Source organism: Dryobates pubescens, chromosome 31, assembly GCF_014839835.1.
Source record: "Dryobates pubescens isolate bDryPub1 chromosome 31, bDryPub1.pri, whole genome shotgun sequence".
Taxonomy (NCBI): Eukaryota; Metazoa; Chordata; class Aves; order Piciformes; family Picidae; genus Dryobates; species Dryobates pubescens.
In genome coordinates this window covers 9,429,107-9,436,417 of record NC_071642.1, presented here as the reverse complement: position 1 = coordinate 9,436,417, position 7,311 = coordinate 9,429,107, and positions in this window count along the sequence as shown.

Genomic DNA, 7,311 nt, shown 5'->3' with positions numbered 1-7,311 from the left:
CGGCACCGCCCCCCCCTCCCGTAGCGCCCTTACCGGCACCGCCCCCGGGACCTCCCTCGTCCCGCACGTACCGGCACCGCCTCCCGTCCGCACTTACCGGCACCGCCCCGGGAGCGCCTCCCATCCGCGCTCACCGGCACCGCCCTCGGAGCCTGCTCCCGGGGACGGCCCCCAAGACTGCCCTCCCCGCCCGCACCTACCGGGACCGCCCTCGGGACCGCCCCTCCGGGCTTGGGCTGGGGTGGAACGAGAAAGCCCCCGGTGCCCGCAGCCGGCCCCGGCTGGTGCGACCTGGCTGGGGTGGGAGGGTGTCTGGCAGGGGGGATGAGGGTGGGATAGATGGCACAGGGCAGGGGGGCACGGGCACGGAGGTGCCTGGCATGGAGCAGGATGGCACAGCTGCAGGGATGCCAAGCTGGGCAGCAGGGCACAGTGCAGAGCTGGATGCCTCGGTGGGGCAGGGGGCATGGCTGAAGGGATGCTCAGCACAGTTCACAGGGGTGAAAGCCTGCAGACACCTACAGACCCCTGAACACCTTGGAAGACTCAGACAGAACCCTAGGGACCCCTACAGACCCCAGCTAGGGTCCCCACCTACAGACCCCTAGGGAGCCATAAGGAAGCCAGCAGACCCCTACAGACCCCTACAGATCATTGCATGCCCCTGTGGACTCTTGAAGAACCCTACAGACCCCTACAGAGCCCTACAGAATTCTACAGACCCCTGCAGAGCCCTGCAGACCCCTGCAGACCCCTGCAGAGCCCTACAGAATTCTACAGACCCCTACAGAGCCCTACAGACCCCTGCAAGCCCCTACAGAGCCCTGCAAGCCCCTACAGAGCCCTGCAAGCCCCTACAGATCCCTGCAAGCCCCTACAGAGCCCTGCAAGCCCCTACAGAGCCCTACAGAATTCTACAGACCCCTACAGACCCCTGCAGACCTCTACAGACCCCTACAGAAACTTCCAGACCCCTGCAGACCCCTGCAGACCCCCACAGACCCCACAGACCCCTGCAGACCTCTACAGACCCCTACAGAAACTTCCAGACCCCTGAAGACCCCTGCAGACCACTACAGACCCCCACAGACCCCTGCAGACCTCTACAGACCCCTACAGAAACTTCCAGACCCCCACAGACCCCTGCAGACTTCTGCAGACCCCTACAGAAACTTCCAGACCCCCACAGATCCCTATGGACCCCTGCAGAGAGCTGCAGACCCCTACAGACCCTCTCAGAATGTCTGCAGGGGTCTGCCGGGCTGTGCAGGGGTCTAGAGGGGTCTGCAGGGGTCTGCCGGGCTGTGCAGAGGTCTGCAGGGGTCTGCAGGGGTCTGCCGGGCTGTGCAGAGGTCTGCAGGGGTCTGCCGGGCTGTGCAGGGGTCTAGAGGGGTCTGCAGGGGTCTGCCGGGCTGTGCAGGGGTCTAGAGGGGTCTGCAGGGGTCTGCCGGGCTGTGCAGGGGTCTAGAGGGGTCTGCCGGGCTGTGCAGGGGTCTGCAGGGGTCTGCCGGGCTGTGCAGGGGTCTGCAGGGGTCTGTAAGGTCTGTAGGGGTCTGCAGAGGTCTGCAGGGGTCTGTAAGGTCTGTAGGGGTCTGCAGAGGTCTGCAGGGGTCTGTGGGGTCTGCAGGGCTCTGCAGTGCTCACAGGCTCTGTAGTGCTCTGCCAGGGTCTGTGGCGTTCTGTAGGGGTCAGTCGGGGGCTGTTGGGGGCTGTGAAAGGGTCTGCTGGGCTCCGTGGGGTTCTGTAGAGGTCTGTGGGGTCCTGCAGGGGTCTGCAGGGGTCTGCAGGGGGCTCCCGGGTTCGGCTGGGGTCTGGAGGTGTCGGCAGGAGTCTGCGGAGTTCTGTAGAGGTCTGCAGGGTCTCTGAGAGGTCTGCAGGGGTCTGTAGACATCCGCGGAGTCCACTCGATGTCTGTGGGCTTCTGCGGGGGTCTGCGGGGGTCTGCGGGGGTCTGCAAGGGTCTGCCTGGGTCCATAGGGAGTTGCCAGTGCCTGTTGAGGTCTGCAGGGGTCTGCCTCGGTCTGAGGCCATCTGTAGGTGTCAGTAGAGTTCTGTAGGGATCTGGGGGGATCAGCTGGGGTCTGCCGGGGTCTGCAGGGGGTCTAGAGAGCTCTCTATGTAGGTATCTCCAGGGTTAAGTAAAGGACTGCAGGGGTCTGTGAGGGTCTGTAGAGGTCTGCAGGGCTCTTCAGGATTCTGGAGGGGTCTGCAGGGATCTGCCAGGGTCTGCAGGGATCTGCTGGGTTCTGCTGGAATCTTTAGTGGTCTGTAGGGGTGTGCAGGGTTCTGTATGGGTCTGCAAGGGTCTGTAGGTGCCTGTAGAGGTCTGCAGGGGTCTGCAGGAGTCTATAATGGTCTGCATGGTTCTGCTGGGGTCTCTCGAGGTCTGTAGGGGTCTTCAGAGGTCTTCAGGGGTCTGTACAGGTCTGCAGTGACCTACAGGGCTCTGAAGGGGTCTGTAGGGGTGTGCCAGGGTCTCTAGGGTTTTGTAGGGGTCTATAGAAGTCTGTAGCAGACTGCAGGGGTCTGTAGGGTTCTTTAGGAGTCTTTAGGGCTCTGTAAGATACTGTAGGGGTCTGTAGGCATCTCCAGGGGTCTGATGGGGTCTGTAGGGTCTGCCAAGTTCTGCCAGGGTCTGTAGGGGTCTTTAGGTGTCTGTAGTGGTCTGCCAGAGTCTAGAGGGGTCTGCCAGGATCTCTAGGGGTCTGCAGGGATGTGCAGACCCCTACAGACCCCTTCAGGACCCTACAGACCTTTGCAGACCCTCACAGACTGACACAGACCTCTATAGACCCCTACAAAATCCTGCAGACCCTGGCACACCCCTGCAGACCCCTACAGAACCCTGTAGATCACTACAGACCCCTGCAGACCTCTACAGACTCATACAGCCCCTGGCAGATGCCTGCAGAGGTCTACAGACCCCTGCAGACCCCTACAGAACCCTGTAGATCACTACAGACCCCTGCAGACCTCTACAGACTCATACAGCCCCTGGCAGATGCCTGCAGAGGTCTACAGACCCCTGCAGGCCCCTACAGAACTCCACAGACCCCTACAGACCTCTATAGGCATTTACAGACCTCTGCAGCCCCCTACAGATCCCTGAAGACCCCTACTGATCTCCATAAAGCCCCTGGTGACCCAGGCAGACCCCTGCAAACCCTTACAGCCCCCAGTGGAAGCCTGCAGCCCCCTGCAGCCCCCAGGAGATGCCTGCATAGAATCAGAGCATTGTCAGGGCTGGAAGGGACCTCAAGGCTCAGCCAGTTCCAACCCCCCTGCCCTGGGCAGGGACACTCACACCAGAGCAGGTTGCTCAGAGCCCTGCAGACCCCTAGAGTAGCCTACAGACCCCTACAGACTCCTACAGGACCCTACAGAGGTCAGCTGGCCCTGGCAGTGGCGGCCTGGGGGGTGCCCTCTAGGGGTCAAAAGGGCATGGTCAGGATGCCTGGCACAGGGCCACACCCGGGGGGGATGCCCCATTTGGGGCAGGGGGCACGGCCAGAGGGTTAGATGCCTTTGTGGTGCAGGTGGGCACGGCCAGAAGGGTGCCTGGCATGGGGCAGGGGGGGCACAGCAGGGCAGATGGCAGTGTGGGGCACAGGCTGCTGCTGCCAGGGCTGGAGGCTCACCCTCGGAGTCCCATGCTCCCCTCAGCCTGGGACCACCCACACTTCCCATGCCCCTTCAGCATGAGACCACCCTCAGGATGGGCCCCTCTGTACCCCCCCGTGCCACTCACCCCCCCCCCCCCAGCCTGTTTCCCTTCTCAGAGCGCTGAGACCTCCCCCACTGCCAACCGGGCAGGGGGTGCCCCCTCCTCTAGCTGTGCCAGCACATCCTGGGCACCCTGAGGGGCTCGGGCTGTGGGGCAGGAGGTGACCTGGACCTCTGGGGGGGCATAGGAGGTGGTGACCTCACCCTGCCCTGGGGTGGGGCCAGAGGCTGCCCCCAGGCCCCCTCCCGCTGGGCTGGGTGCCAATGGGCCATCTGCAGCTCCTGGCCCCCACCCTGCCCCTGCCCCCGGGGCACCCCCGCGCCCAGCCCTGCCTGCTGCCAGCCTCTGCCGCTGCCTGGCACTGGGGCTGTGGGCTCACGGGGCAGGGGGGCAGTGAGCCCCTCAGGAGTGTCCCCGGTGGTGGTGACAGTGACCTGCTGGGATCTGCCTCTTTCGCCCCGGAGGTGGTCGAGGTGCTGGGGGGGTCTCCTCCTCCCCTTCCCCATGTGCTTGGTCGCTGTGTGCAGGGGGTGGCATGGGGTGGGCTCCTGGGTGGCCAAAGGCCCTGAGGCGTCCAAGGGTCCTGTGGTGGTGGGGAGCTGCAGGGTGACTGTAGGTCGTGGGACTGACTGCTGAGGGTCCTGGTGGGCCTGAGAGCTCCAAGATGTCCAAGGGGCTTGGGGTGACTGAGGGTCTTAGAGCGTTGGGACACTGTGCCTGAGGAGAGTTCTGGGGTGCCTGAGGGTCTCAAGGTGGCTGAGGGTCCCAGAGCAACCAAGGATCCTACAGCAGTGTCTGTAGGTCATGGAGCTGCCAAGGGTCCTGAGGTGGGTGAGGGTCATGGGTTGTGCCAGGAGGTTCTGGGGTGACTGTAGGTGCCCTGGCTCCTCCCTGCTGGCCCTGCTCCGGGGACTCACTGTTCCAGTGCTCCACCCCTGGGTCTCCAAGGCTCCATCCATTCTCCATCCCAGTCTGACAGCACCCTTGGGACACCACTGCCAGGATCTCAGCAGCTTTTATCACTGGGGCTGTGCCAGGGCAAATGCCAGGTGATGGGATCTGACCTGGGGGCACATGGCAGCAGCCATCAGGGCTTCCCTGTTTGGGCTGTGCCACTCTGCAACATTGCCTGAGGCTGCTGGGGAGGGCTCAGCCCTGCCAAGAGCTCCTCCAGCTCAGGAACCTCCCATCCCATCATTGTCTCCTCCACCTCATGGACCTCTCATCCCACCACCATCTCCTCTATCTCATGCACCTCTCATCCCACCATAGAATCATGGAATCACACAGTTGTCAGGGCTGGAAGGGACCTCAAGGCTCAGCCAGTTCCAGCCCCCCTGCCCTGGCCAGGGACACCTCACACCAGAGCAGGTTGCTGACAGCTTGGCCTTAAATACCTCCAGGCATGAGGCTTCCACCACCTCCCTGGGCAGCCTGATCTCATCCCATCTCCTCCCAGCACCATCTCCTCCATCTGAGAGAACTCTCATCCCAGCATTGTCTTCTCCATCTCACGGACCTCCCACCCCACCACTATCTCCTCCATCTCATGAGCATCCCATCCCAGCCAGGATGGACTTAATTAGCACTTAACAAGGAGGAGGGATCTGGGGAACACCCTGGGAGCTGAGCTGCAGTGAGGTTTGGCCCCTGGAGCACAGGTTCCTTTCAGATGGTGACCTTCACACCCCTTGTGGAGGCTCTCCTGGGTTTGTAGGACACACAGAAGACGTTGGGCAAGACCCAGCCCTGCAGGGCTGGCAGCTCCCCTGCTCTCACTTGGGGTCCTGTAAAGCTGGGGGTCTCCTGGGGAGCACTGGGTGCTGTGGGATGGTCACCCAGCAGGTGGCCTGTGCCAGGAACCAGCCCTCTGCTCACCCTTTGGTGGACTCATGCTGTGCCTTGGTCATCTCCTGGCCAGCCAAGAGGACCCTTGGAGGGATGACTTCTGCTTTCCAGCAGCCAGGGGCTCATGAAGTTCCTGGGACACATCCAGGCTCCAGCCAGGACAACTCTCCTCACCACATCTGTCCCCACAAGCAGAGTGAAGGAACCTCCTGGGCAAGGGCAGATGGGGGACACTCCCCCCCCTTCAAACCTGCACTCAAAGCAGGGTCATAAAAGATCTGGAGGAGGGAGCGGGGCAGGGCCAGCCCCACCGCCTGCAGCTGCTTCTGGCTCTTCCCTGAGACCCCTGGGCTGGAGGACCGAGGTCAGCAGCCACTGCCAGGGCACAAAAGCCTTTTCATGGAGCATCCTAAGCAAGGCAACTGAAGGATCTTTGTGGAGCAGAGTGAGGGGCTGGTGGGGAGGGGTGGGGGGAGGCTGGTAGCCCTGGGGAGCAGGGATTGTCCCTGGTGTCTGGTGAAACGAGGAGGAGGAAAGTGCAGATGAAGAGCAGGGTTCATGGTCAGGCTGTGGGTGATAGGACAGGAGGAAGCCCTGATTTGGCTTCACCATCAAGCATCCTCTTGGGTGTTGAGCTCCTGTCCCACCTGTGTCACCTCACCACAAGCCCACCCCGAGAGAAAAAGGCATGAAAAGTGATTCCTGGTGGGTCTGCCCTCCAGGCTGGCTCAGAGCTGGTGCTCAGCATGGTGGAACCCCAGCACCCTGCACCTCCTGTGGGGTGGGATGGAGAGGACTCTTCTCTTCGAGCACCCCACTGATGTGGGTGGCAGGGACACCTCAGGGGGATGGGGGTGGGCTGGGGGCAGTTGGGCAGATGGAAGGTACCTAGGTGTGGTGGGACACAGTGAGCAGGATGGGGCCACCTCAGAGGGACAGAGTGACTCTGGGCAGCACAGAGGATTCTCCTGTTACATGTAGGCACCCATGGGACCAGGGCACCCTAGCAGGACAGGGACACCCTGGCAGGATGAGGGCACCTTGGGTAGGACAAGGAAACCCCCGGATAGGATAGAGGCACCTGAGAAAGGGGATGGGGCAGGGACAACCTGAGCAGGATGGTGGAACCTAGGTGGGAGGGGTGTCCTGGATGGGATGGGGGCACCCTGGTTGGGGTGAGGACACCCCTGAATGAGATGGAGGGGCCCCAGATAGGGCCCCAGGGATGGGTAGAGGAGCTCTGGATGATATGGGGGGACCCTGAGCAGGATGGGGCTGTGCATTCTATGTTACCCTTGGATAGGATGGAGAGGCTTGGATGGGATGAGAGGTCCTGGGGCGGGGGGGTGTCGGTGGGATGGAGTGACCTGGATGGGGAGATCCTGGGCAGGGTGGAAGCGAGCACAGATGGGATATGTGGGACCCTGGGGAGGGTGGTGGAGAACTGAAAGGGATGAAAGCCCCTGAAGAGAATGGGGGGCCCATGATGGGGGGACCCTGGACGTGCCGGGGACCGCCCGGCTATGGCGGGGACACATCGGGAGCTGCCGGCCCGCGGGCCCCCGTAGGCGGCGAGTTCGGACTGCTCGGTTCGGCGCAGGGCCGGCGCTAGGTCAGCGCCGGTCGGCGGGGCCGGTGCCGGTCGGCGGGGCGGTGCGAGGGCTGTGCCCTGCCCCGCGGTGTCGGTTTGCAGCCGGGGCTCCTCCTCCCCCCGCCGCCCCGCGCATTCCCGACCCTCC